Source organism: Gasterosteus aculeatus, chromosome 1 (assembly GCF_964276395.1).
Source record: "Gasterosteus aculeatus chromosome 1, fGasAcu3.hap1.1, whole genome shotgun sequence".
Classification (NCBI taxonomy): domain Eukaryota; kingdom Metazoa; phylum Chordata; class Actinopteri; order Perciformes; family Gasterosteidae; genus Gasterosteus; species Gasterosteus aculeatus.
In genome coordinates, this window is record NC_135688.1 from 810,432 (window position 1) to 822,500 (window position 12,069).

The following is a 12,069-nucleotide window of genomic DNA, read 5'->3' on the forward strand; positions in this document are numbered from 1 at the left end:
AAAGAGAAGAAAAAAATAGTCCAGCACATGATAATACAGCGTAAGGGTGAACACCATGCTGGATTTAAAACTTGACTTCGACAGGAGTAAAACTTTAAAACTCAAAATGTAACGGACGGTAAATGCATTATTATGGGATGGGATAAAATACTTTTATTTAAGCAGTAATTCCCCAGAGATATTTCTGGCTTTTTTCACTGAATCTAAAGTTCAACTCTGGTGGGACTCGAACCCACAACCTTTGAATTGCTTTCTTGATGATCAACTAGAAGTCCAACGCGCTGTCCATTGCGCCACAGAGTCGCTCATGACTTTCAAAGAATCCTCAAAAACAGAAGATATCAAGTGAATTAAATAGTCCGAAGCATGATAATACAGCGTAAAGATGAACACCATGCTGGATTTAAAACTCGACTACGACAGAAGTAATATTTTAAAACTAAAAATGTAACGAACGGTAAATGCATTTTTATAGGATTGGATAAAATGCTTTTATTTAAGCAGTAATACCCCAGAGAGATTTCTGGCTTTTGTCACGGAATCTAAAGTTTTACTCTGGTGGGACTTGAACCCACAACCTTTGAATTGCTTTCATGATGATCAACTAGAAGTCCAACGCGCTGTCCATTGCGCCACAGAGTCGCTCATGATTTAAAAAGAATCCTCAAAAAAAGTAGATACAAAGAGAAGAAAAAAATAGTCCAGCACATAATACAGCGTAAGGGTCAACACCATGCTGGATTTAAAACTCAACTACGACAGAAGTAAAACTTTGAAACTAAAAATGTTACAGACGGTAAATGCATTATAATGGGATGGAAAGAAATGCTTTCTTTTTAAGCAGTAATTGCCCAGAGATATTTCTGGCTTTTGTCACTGAATCTAAAGTTCAACTCTGGTGGGACTCGAACCGACAACCTCTGAATTACTTTCATGATGATCAACTAGAAGTCCAACGCGCTGTCCATTGCGCCACAGAGTCGCTCATGATTTGCAAAGAATTCTCAAAAAAAGAAGATATCAAGTGAATCAAATAGTCCAAAGCATGAGAATACAGCGTAAAGATGAACACCATGCTGGATTTAAAACTCGACTACGACAGAAGTAAAACTTTAAAACTCAAAATGTAACGGACGGTAAATGCATTATTATGGGATGGGATAAAATGCTTTTATTTAAGCAGTAATTCCCCAGAGAGATTTCTGGCTTTTGTTACTGAATCTAAAGTTTTACTCTGGTGGGACTCGAACCCACAACCTTTGAATTGCTTTCATGATGATCAACTAGAAGTCCAACGCGCTGTCCATTGCGCCACAGAGTCGCTCATGATTTCCAAAGAATCCTCAAAAAAAGAAGATATCAAGTGAATTAAATAGTCCGAAGCATGATAATACAGCGTAAAGATGAACACCATGCTGGATTTAAAACTTGACTACGACAGGAGTAAAACTTTAAAACTCAAAATGTTACAGACGGTAAATGCATTATTATGGGATGGGATAAAATGCTTTTATTTAAGCAGTAATTCCCCAGAGTGATTTCTGGCTTTTGTCACTGAATTTAAAGTTCAACTCTGGTGGGACTCGAACCCACAACCTTTGAATTACTTTCATGATGATCAACTAGAAGTCCAACGCGCTGTCCATTGCGCCACAGAGTCGCTCATGATTTGCAAAGAATTCTCAAAAAAAGAAGATATCAAGTGAATTAAATAGTCCAAAGCATGAGAATACAGCGTAAAGATGAACACCATGCTGGATTTAAAACTCGACTACGACAGAAGTAATACTTTAAAACTAAAAATGTAACGGACGGTAATTGCATTTTATAGGATGGGATGAAATGCTTTTATTTAAGCAGTAATTCCCCAGAGAGATTTCTGGCTTTTGTCACTGAATCTAAAGTTTTACTCTGGTGGGACTCGAACCCACAACCTTTGAATTGCTTTCATGATGATCAACTAGAAGTCCAACGCGCTGTCCATTGCGCCACAGAGTCGCTCATGATTTCCAAAGAATCCTCAAAAAAAGAAGATATCAAGTGAATTAAATAGTCCGAAGCATGATAATACAGCGTAAAGATGAACACCATGCTGGATTTAAAACTTGACTACGACAGGAGTAAAACTTTAAAACTCAAAATGTTACAGACGGTAAATGCATTATTATGGGATGGGATAAAATGCTTTTATTTAAGCAGTAATTCCCCAGAGTGATTTCTGGCTTTTGTCACTGAATTTAAAGTTCAACTCTGGTGGGACTCGAACCCACAACCTTTGAATTACTTTCATGATGATCAACTAGAAGTCCAACGCGCTGTCCATTGCGCCACAGAGTCGCTCATGATTTGCAAAGAATTCTCAAAAAAGAAGATATCAAGTGAATTAAATAGTCCAAAGCATGAGAATACAGCGTAAAGATGAACACCATGCTGGATTTAAAACTCGACTACGACAGAAGTAATACTTTAAAACTAAAAATGTAACGGACGGTAATTGCATTTTATAGGATGGGATAAAATGCTTTTATTTAAGCAGTAATTCCCCAGAGAGATTTCTGGCTTTTGTCACAGAATCTGGATTATCTAAAGCTTAACTATGGTGGGACTCGAACCTACAACATATGGTACATGGAATAAATTTATAAAGCATGAAGTGACAAGTCAGTTTTGAGGTACTTTTCTGGCAAAAGCCATCGCGCTCCCCAATGCTCCACAGAGTAGTTTATAGCTGGCAAATATCTTCCAAAAAAAAAAGATATAAAAAATAATAAGAAATATAAATAAATAAGGTAATATTCTTCAGGGCGGGGCTACCTTTTGATTTACCCTGTCTCTTGAACAGTTTTTGGCAGTATTTTCAACACCTTCATTTTCGGTAGGGATAAAAAATCCAGAAGTCTGGGATTTGGCATAGACTAAAATATTTTAGTTTTAAAACAAAATATAGTATTGTGGATTATGCATTTAAAATATACATCTAACAATCAGCTTATTGTATAACATTGTTTTTTGGTCCTACAATGTAAAGTTATTAATAATATCATAATTAGATTCATATGTCTAATACGACATCTTAACAGGAGGCCTGGACTCCTCATTTGTTTTATGGACCTTGAAGGAATATATAGGCCTTTTTCTGCTTTCTTTTTCTTCTTCTTCTACTTCTTGGTGAATCCAGGGTAAGACCATTGTCTCCGGGTTTTGTTTTGTGTCTCGGCTGCTTCCTGCGTTCCGGATCAGCTCACAGCCTTCAGAGTGAAGTCACCGCAGCCCGTATTGATATTCCATCTCTAATGAGCAACCACATTTCCACTGCTGATGACACGGCGGCAGCCATCTTGGCTCTGCCTGCCATCTCATTACAGGCTATCTGAGAAACAGACGCTCCCAAAAAACCTCCAGCCCCGCTGGAATGTAACAGAGTACCTCCACTCAAGCATCTTCACAGGTTGGCCGGAGTACTTTTACTGCAGGGTTGTTGTGGCGCAGGGGGTAGAGAGGGTGGGAACCACAAGGTTGGTGGTTTGAGTCCAGGCTGCCCCATGTCCCATGTCGAAGTGTCCCTGAGCAAGACACCCAACCCCTAAGTGCTCCCCGGGGAAAGTGTAAGAGCCATGGGTTGAAAATGTAATGTAAGTCGCTTTGGATAAAAGCGTCAGCTAAATGACCTGTAATGTAATGCAGGAAAAGGTCTGAATACTTCCTCCACAACCGATCTGAAATGTGTGACGGGGAGAAGGGAAAACACATTGGGGGGATAGTCAGAGGTCATCAGCTGGGGGAAAATGTGTGTGTATGAGTGTTTGCTAAAATCACGAAGAAGACAATGTGTTAAAATGTGCAGGTGGCTTTTAAGAGTTCCGATGTGTTGAGGAGTAGAGTTAGTGAATACAGTCTTGAGTAGGCCTTTTTAAGAGTAGTATATTTAGAAGGTGGAGCCGCCTAAAAAAGATGATTCCGTCATTATAAACACTCTGATTCGCCTCATCAACAGGCCTCAATGTGAAAAATACTTAGTTTCATTAAAAGAAATGACAGGTTGTATATATGTGTTACTCTCTGTGGTTTGTAAAGTAATAACCTGATAAATCAGGGAAAGTTGGCTACAGTCATGAAAATAAATGGGTTCCCCGTCATTTCCATGATGAACTAACTAACCAATCATAAACCTTTTCGCTAAGCCAGCCTTTCTGCAGACTTTGCCAAATCAACCATAATTCATCACCCATAATGTGACGTTAAACCAGCAACTCTTTATATATATATATAAGAAGTGGACGTAGTCGTAGTGACGTCACCTCATTTTGTGGTTTGTAGACTGGTGTTTTAAAGCCCTTTTGAAGCTCATCACATTTGTTGATTTTGCCGTGGTCATCTTGGTTTCTAACAACCAGGAAGTAACTTGGAGGATTGACGTAGAGATGGCGTACACCTCTTTGGTAGACCTGTCAATCAGCGTGTAGCCCCGCCCTAAAGCATCCCCTGCTTTATGGTCTGTTGGACCATAATTCACTAAATGAACATCATGCTGTATTGAAGAAGACTTGAAACTAGAGACTGAGACCATAAACTCATGTTTACAATGTTTACTGAGGGAATAAATCAAGAGAGTCATTTTCTCATAGACGTCTATGGGAGCAGAGGAGTCGCCCCCTGCTGGTCACAGCAAAGAAGTAGAGTCATTTCCTCATGGACATCTATGGGAGCAGAGGAGTCGCCCCCTGCTGGTCACTACAGAGAAGTAGAGTCATTTCCTCATAGACGTCTATGGGAGCAGAGGAGTCGCCCCCTGCTGGTCACTACAGAGAAGTAGAGTCATTTCCTCATAGACGTCTATGGGAGCAGAGGAGTCGCCCCCTGCTGGTCACTACAGAGAAGTAGAGTCATTTCCTCATAGACGTCTATGGGAGCAGAGGAGTCGCCCCCTGCTGGTCACTACAGAGAAGTAGAGTCATTTCCTCATAGACGTCTATGGGAGCAGAGGAGTCGCCCCCTGCTGGTCACTACAGAGAATGCAGCTTTAACACACAAGCTTTGCCCTGATCTTTTCCTAAAATGTAACCGATTGCTTTATTGTGACAACTGGTGTTTTGTTTTGGCGTAAACTGACTACGAAAAAGAAAATTCTGTCTAAATAAAAAAAAAGATATCATAGTATGAACACACGTTGAATTGCGTTCATGGCAAAACAAAAATTTGCTGCTTCGAGAGGAAACAGTTTTAGATGAGTCGAGTGGAAACTCTGTAAAATGATCCAGCAGCAACTGATAGAATCAAGGATGTCTGTCTGCTAAGAAACCATCATCACCAGTCTCATTCTAGTCAAAGGTTCCTGTTTGACTTCTGACACACTGAACCGGCGTCATAAAGTCCAGCACACACACACACACTCACTCACACATTCACACACTCCCTTGGTTGGGTGGGTGATTGTCCAGAAGAAAAGGGGTTGAGGAATGTCTGAGTTTGAAATAACACTATCAGGAGCGATGCCAGCTCACTACCTCTGTTTACCCTCCGTGTGTGTGTGTGTGCGTGTGAGTCCATATTTTTTATCGGCTGTTGCTGTTTATGTACACATTCCAGCATGTGTGCGTTGTTTACTTCAAGTTGTGTTTGTCCAGTATAAAGGTCTCACTGGTCCAGACTGGTAAACTGGTTTCTTAAAAGGAACAGATGTGGCGAGGAATGTGTGTGTGTGTGTGTGTGTGTGTGTGTGTGTGTGTGTGTGTGTGTGAAGTGGTGTAAATCAGTTTAGACATATTCTGAAACTACAGGTGGACCTCAGTCCTGTATGAATTAAAAAATAATTCATTGAAAATATGAATCATGACCAAAGTTACGTCTTGAGCAGCGAGACCAGTGCCATCAATATATTTGATCAACTGTATGTCACACTGATAAAACCACTCATGCATCTCTTATGATAACAAACAATAATTAGTTCATGACAGAAATGTGTCAGAAACACAGAAATAATTCAGAATACACACATCGTTTTTTACAAATAATCCAATACACGTGCAAATACTTTGGAGGTGTGATTAACGTCTTCATTCCTTCTGGAAAGGGAACGTTTTTTCTAGTTTTTTTACAAGGTGAGGGGGTTTGAAATTTCCGATGTGGCAGCCATGACAACTGCCTCTGTTTATTTGCTCATTAGTTTTTTCTGTGTGTACACGTGTGTGTGTGTGTGTGTGTGTTTGAGCTCGAGTCATTCAGTGGAAATATAGTACATTTTACTCCACTCATTCTCAGGGGTCCATATAGTACATTTTATTTTACTACCGACTGTCTGCTCTCTATCTATCCTCTACAGCTAAAAACACACCACCCACTACACCTGGACCAGGTAGCACCTCCACCCACTATAACTGGACCAGGTAGCACCTCCACCCACTACACCTGGACCAGGTAGCACCTCCACCCACTACACCTGGACCAGGTAGCACCTCGTCCCACTACACCTGTACTAGGTAGCCCCTCCACCCACTATAACTGGACCAGGTAGCACCTCCACCCACTACACCTGTACTCGGTAGCCCCTCCACCCACTACACCTGGACCAGGTAGCACCTCCACCCACTACATCTTGACCAGGCAGCACCTCGTCCCACTACACCTGTACTAGGTAGCCCCTCGTCCCACTACACCTGTACTAGGTAGCCCCTCGTCCCACTACACCTGTACTAGGTAGCCCCTCGTCCCACTACACCTGTACTAGGTAGCCCCTCCACCCACTATACCTGTACTAGGTAGCCCCTCCACCTACTACACCTTGTACTGGACTTAAATATAAACATTTGTCAGCTAATAGTACATACAGAGGCAGACGTAGGGTTTAGGGCAGTGATTCTCAACTGGTGGGTCGCGGACCCGTTTTTAATGGGTCACGGGCCTTTGCCTGGGAAAATGAAAATTAGAATTAACAGCTGGCTGTTTTGTTTTTTCATTAAACTTGTTTTTGTGTTGGCATACGGATTCTGTCTCCGTACTCTCTCAGGTTCCAACTGCACCATATTTTCATTAAATAAATTTGAGACGTTGAGAATGTTCCTCGATTTGGGTCGCAGCTTGTCATTAAGGGGTGATGGTGGGTCCCGGAGCCGGACCAGTTGAGATCCACTGGTTTAGGGACTTTGGGCCTCGGCCTCACGTGGACGAGCTCTTGCCGACAGTCATCGGATGGTTGGAGACAAAATAACAGAAGTGAAATGTGGAAATACTTTGGCTGCATTACACAGCCGTGTGTGATCAATGGCACCATGTAGTTTTCATTCATATCTTGCTGTAGATTAATACTAATATTAATGTCATTTGTTGTGTTCAAAGAGCTGGGCAGGAACACGCTGGTAAAAAGGGAACCAAACATGTGTTTTATTTATTGGTATTTATTTGGTATAGTATGGAAAATATTGGGTATTGGGTTATTCATGGCAGGTATTGTCATACTTTTGGTATCGTGACAACAACCTTGGCTCCGTCCTCTTGCTTTAGTGCATCTGTTTTGATGGATTGTTTAGTCATGTTTTGTTATAAATAGAAGTGACTGGTTCTTGTGAGTTTGCTCTTGTCACTGAGTTACTTCTTTGTTTTTATTATAGGTATTGTTCATTTTCATTATTCTACGAAAAATCAAACTCAAAAGAGACAACAATACCATTGTTTGTATTTTGCTGGCATTTGGCTTCAGCTACTTGAGGACCTCAGCTGAGAGGATGTAGTTGAATTGACCTGCCTTCAAGGCGTGTGATTGGCTGTTAGTCGTGACGGTTCACCAATCAGTGAGTGCTGCGGGCGGGTCTTTCTATGAGAATACAGTTTGTTTCCAGGCACGTAGGTGTAATAAACTGTCACTAATGGCGCGTGTACGGTTCTGTTTCCCACCTGATTAAACGAGCCTCGCTTGATGCGCTGAGCGGCTTTATGACGTCATTCTGCTGACGTAAACTCTGCAGAGTGAAACTCTCCCTCAGAAAAGGTTTTGTTGTCCTGCAAACAGCTGGACCGTTGTCATGGGTCTTTCTCTCTCTACCTCCCTTGGACCTCCCCCCTTCCGTCTTCTCTCCTCCCCTCCCTCCTTTCCTCCCTCCGCTGGAACGGCAGACTCGGTCGGTCCGAGTCTCCGCCGCCCGGATCACATCTTCCACCGGGACTCCAAAGTGCTGAAACCAGCGCCGCTCACATGATATGAAGTCTTAATCCAGATGTGGACGTAACGTGGAGATCTTACTGGACAGATGTTGGATCGATTCCCTTGTCCTCTTCGGACGCTTTTGGTGCGCAAACACAAGTAGGTCAGCGGACCTGCAGGAGGACTGAGCGTTTCTTTCTTGGGGGTGTGGAGGAGGGGGAGTGGGGGGCTGGAGGCGACGTTGTTGAAAGTTTTCAAGTGTTCGGTTCCATCGCGAGCGGAGGAACCGCAGGAAGACCGGAGAAACAGCGAGGGGAGGATCGGACCTGAGGGCAGCTGCAGGGGCTCCCCGCAGACCTCCATGCCTCCCAGGTACTCTCCTTCTACCGCTTTGAGAGGTGAACTCATAAGACCAGAAAAGATCTGCAAAGATCAACAGGAACACATTCCAATGCATTGAAGTATAAATCACGCATAAGTTACAATTACATTATAATGCAAAGAACACAAAAACAAAATCACTTTCACTCTAAAACCTTAGAAAATGCTCTCTAATAGATGATAGAATTGATCATTTGTTTTGAAAGATTATCTTCCTTGGAGTGTCTTCTGTGTGTGTGTGTGTGTGTGTGTGTGTGTGTGCCGTACCACATCTGGACACTGCATCAATACCATAACTGCACCTGTAGGGGGCGTTGTGATGGGCACGGAGGCCGGTAGGGGGCGTTGTAATGGGCACAGTGGCCTGTAGGGGGCGTTGTGATGGGCACGGAGGCCTGTAGGGGGCCTTGTGATGGGCACGGAGGCTTGTAGGGGGCCTTGTGATGGGCACGGAGGCCTGTAGGGGGCCTTGTGATGGGCACAGTGGCCTGTAGGGGGCGTTGTGATGGGCACGGTGGCCTGTAGGGGGCCTTGTGATGGGCACGGAGGCTTGTAGGGGGCGTTGTGATGGGCACGGTGGCCTGTAGGGGGCCTTGTGATGGGCACGGAAGCTTGTACGGGGCGTTGTGATGGGCACAGTGGCCTGTAGGGGGCGTTGTGATGGGCACGGAGGCCTGTAGGGGGCGTTGTGATGGGCACGGAGGCTTGTAGGGGGCGTTGTGATGGGCACGGAGGCCTGTAGGGGGCCTTGTGATGGGCACAGTGGCCTGTAGGGGGCGTTGTGATGGGCACGGAGGCTTGTAGGGGGCGTTGTGATGGGCACGGTGGCCTGTAGGGGGCGTTGTGATGGGCACGGAGGCCTGTAGGGGGCGTTGTGATGGGCACGGAGGCTTGTAGGGGGCGTTGTGATGGGCACGGAGGCCTGTAGGGGGCCTTGTGATGGGCACAGTGGCCTGTAGGGGGCGTTGTGATGGGCACGGAGGCTTGTAGGGGGCGTTGTGATGGGCACGGTGGCCTGTAGGGGGCGTTGTGATGGGCACGGAGGCTTGTAGGGGGCGTTGTGATGGGCACGGTGGCCTGTAGGGGGCGTTGTGATGGGCACGGAGGCCTGTAGGGGGCGTTGTGATGGGCACAGTGGCCTGTAGGGGGCGTTGTGATGGGTTTGAATCCAGTTGTAACCCGGCAAAATCTCATCCGGACTAAAGGGCTTCGTCATGAGTTACAAACGATACATTTGCTAGTTTTTACTTTAATTGCCATTAGCTGGATGTTTCCGACGTTACGCTCTTTCTGGTCTTTTCTTCCATATATGTCAACGAATCGATGTGTCGATGTGTCAAATGTCATGAATACATATATATATATATATATATATATATATATACTGTATAAACGTTTTCATTATTCAATTACTACAGGAAAGTTTCTTTGATGAGAGAAAGTAGTCAGTATGACAGAGCTTTCATCTACTTTATTCTTTTACTCCTCTGGTCTTTATTACTGCCCTACATTTATTTGATCATTTAAATTACTTTAAAGACTCAAGAATCATTATGAACAAAATCTAATCCACTAATTAATGATGATGTATTATTATAGATGAAAGCACCAAAATACTGTATTATTTTGCATAATGATTACATTTAAGTATATTCATGTACTCTTACTGACGTACAGCTGGTTAAATGTTGATCATAATGAGTCCTGGTTTCTATCTCCGAGGCCAAAGGTCAACTCAACGTATTAGGGAGATAACGTGAATCTGATCCCGTCCTCTCTCTCTCGTCTCATCTTTCAAAAACACTTCATTTAAAAACAAACTTCCCACACAAAAATAAATGTGGAATGTCAGTTAGATGAAGAGGAGTAGGGGACTGATTATAGCAGATCTGTAATGAGTATATGCTCTGTGTCTTCTCTTCTTGTACTAACAAGTAGGTAATATATCTTCTAACTATCTTTATCTACTAACACGTACGCTCTGTTTTGATAAGAATGAGTTCATTACAGATTAAATTGTATTATTGAAAGAATGTCATCTTCAGTAGAAACCAGTGGGCCACAGACAGGAAGTCAGTTGATGTTGCACATGTTTCGAGTTTGCAAATAAACATCAGGTAAAAGACTAAACAGATTAATTGAAAGCATTTATTTTGAAATTGTGTGACCGAGTCATTTCCTCATAGACGTCTATGGGAGCAGAGGAGTCGCCCCCTGCTGGTCACTACAGAGAAGTAGAGTCATTTCCTCATAGACGTCTATGGGAGCAGAGGAGTCGCCCCCTGCTGGTCACTACAGAGAAGTAGAGTCATTTCCTCATAGACGTCTATGGGAGCAGAGGAGTCGCCCCCTGCTGGTCACTACAGAGAAGTAGAGTCATTTCCTCATAGACGTCTATGGGAGCAGAGGAGTCGCCCCCTGCTGGTCACTACAGAGAAGTAGAGTCATTTCCTCATAGACGTCTATGGGAGCAGAGGAGTCGCCCCCTGCTGGTCACTACAGAGAAGTAGAGTCATTTCCTCATAGACGTCTATGGGAGCAGAGGAGTCGCCCCCTGCTGGTCACTACAGAGAAGTAGAGTCATTTCCTCATAGACGTCTATGGGAGCAGAGGAGTCGCCCCCTGCTGGTCACTACAGAGAAGTAGAGTCATTTCCTCATAGACGTCTATGGGAGCAGAGGAGTCGCCCCCTGCTGGTCACTACAGAGAAGTAGAGTCATTTCCTCATAGACGTCTATGGGAGCAGAGGAGTCGCCCCCTGCTGGTCACTGCAGAGGATGCAGCTTTAACGCGTGAAGCTTTGACTTCACTTTTCAGACCCGGAAGCTGCTGCCCGATTGCCACACAGTCGTCTCTATTCTTAACAATGCTCCGCTGTTGTCGTCTCATATGAACCAGGTGTGTGTTATTATAACCTGGTTTCAGGTGTTCGGTGGATTCCCAGCATGACTCACGGCTCCTTTCGTCTCTCCCTCTCTCTCCCGCCTCATCATTCCAGTCCTCCCATAAAGACTGTCATTTTGTTTCTTTCCACTAATTTGAGTCACACTTCCCCCCCCCCCACACTCACACTCACACACACTCCCACACTCACACTCACACACACACACACACACACTAAATGGAAATTCCATTCACATTTGTCTTTTCGGCAGGTTTTGTTGGTTCAACTCTACTTCCTTAATCTGTTACTCCTCAAATAACAAAAGTTCGAATAAATAAATCCCAAAAGTGTTTGGGTTTCAGTGCCAAAAATAAAATAATATATGGGTGAACTTGTATTTTGGTGGCATACCATCCAAGTCAAGTGTTGTAAACCTTTACGTTGGATTCCAGTGGAATAACGTCATCCTGCTCGGTTCTCACTGGTTGTGAGTTCAGGTCCTTTAGATGCTGCTTCCTTCAATCAATCCCTTCAGGAATTCACCACCAGTTAAACTTTACAGTGTTTTTAGTTTGAGTCCCGACAGAGTGAAGTTTATAGTTTTATTGTTTTTTTTTTTATTTGCACAGTTAAGTAACAATAAACATAAGAATGAATTATTTCCCATTGC

General features: G+C 43.6%; 1 protein-coding gene and 6 non-coding genes across 9 annotated transcripts in view; 1 reads left to right on the forward strand and 6 right to left on the reverse strand.

The window, feature by feature from the left end:
• Positions 1 to 211: 211 nt before the first annotated feature.
• On the reverse strand, positions 212 to 303 carry trnar-ucu (transfer RNA arginine (anticodon UCU)). The gene is given in 2 exon segments: positions 212 to 247; positions 267 to 303. It is a non-coding gene; the product is annotated as a tRNA-Arg (tRNA).
• Positions 304 to 550: 247 nt separating this feature from the next.
• Positions 551 to 642, reverse strand: trnar-ucu (transfer RNA arginine (anticodon UCU)). The gene is given in 2 exon segments: positions 551 to 586; positions 606 to 642. It is a non-coding gene; the product is annotated as a tRNA-Arg (tRNA).
• A 587-nt stretch (positions 643 to 1,229) lies between these two features.
• trnar-ucu (transfer RNA arginine (anticodon UCU)) lies at positions 1,230 to 1,321 on the reverse strand. The gene is given in 2 exon segments: positions 1,230 to 1,265; positions 1,285 to 1,321. It is a non-coding gene; the product is annotated as a tRNA-Arg (tRNA).
• Positions 1,322 to 1,568: 247 nt separating this feature from the next.
• On the reverse strand, positions 1,569 to 1,660 carry trnar-ucu (transfer RNA arginine (anticodon UCU)). The gene is given in 2 exon segments: positions 1,569 to 1,604; positions 1,624 to 1,660. It is a non-coding gene; the product is annotated as a tRNA-Arg (tRNA).
• Positions 1,661 to 1,906: 246 nt separating this feature from the next.
• On the reverse strand, positions 1,907 to 1,998 carry trnar-ucu (transfer RNA arginine (anticodon UCU)). Its single transcript is given in 2 exon segments — positions 1,907 to 1,942; positions 1,962 to 1,998. It is a non-coding gene; the product is annotated as a tRNA-Arg (tRNA).
• Positions 1,999 to 2,245: 247 nt separating this feature from the next.
• Positions 2,246 to 2,337, reverse strand: trnar-ucu (transfer RNA arginine (anticodon UCU)). The gene is given in 2 exon segments: positions 2,246 to 2,281; positions 2,301 to 2,337. It is a non-coding gene; the product is annotated as a tRNA-Arg (tRNA).
• Positions 2,338 to 8,061: 5,724 nt separating this feature from the next.
• The window catches only part of plekhg2 (pleckstrin homology domain containing, family G (with RhoGef domain) member 2), a 32,616-nt gene continuing 28,608 nt past the window's right edge, over positions 8,062 to 12,069 (forward strand). For 2 of the 3 annotated variants that reach the window (XM_078105903.1, XM_078105910.1), the window contains exon 1: positions 8,062 to 8,506. The gene's annotated coding sequence lies outside the window, so the exon portion shown is untranslated. The remainder of the gene's footprint in view (positions 8,507 to 12,069) is intronic. The other variant, XM_078105918.1, reaches the window with a different exon arrangement.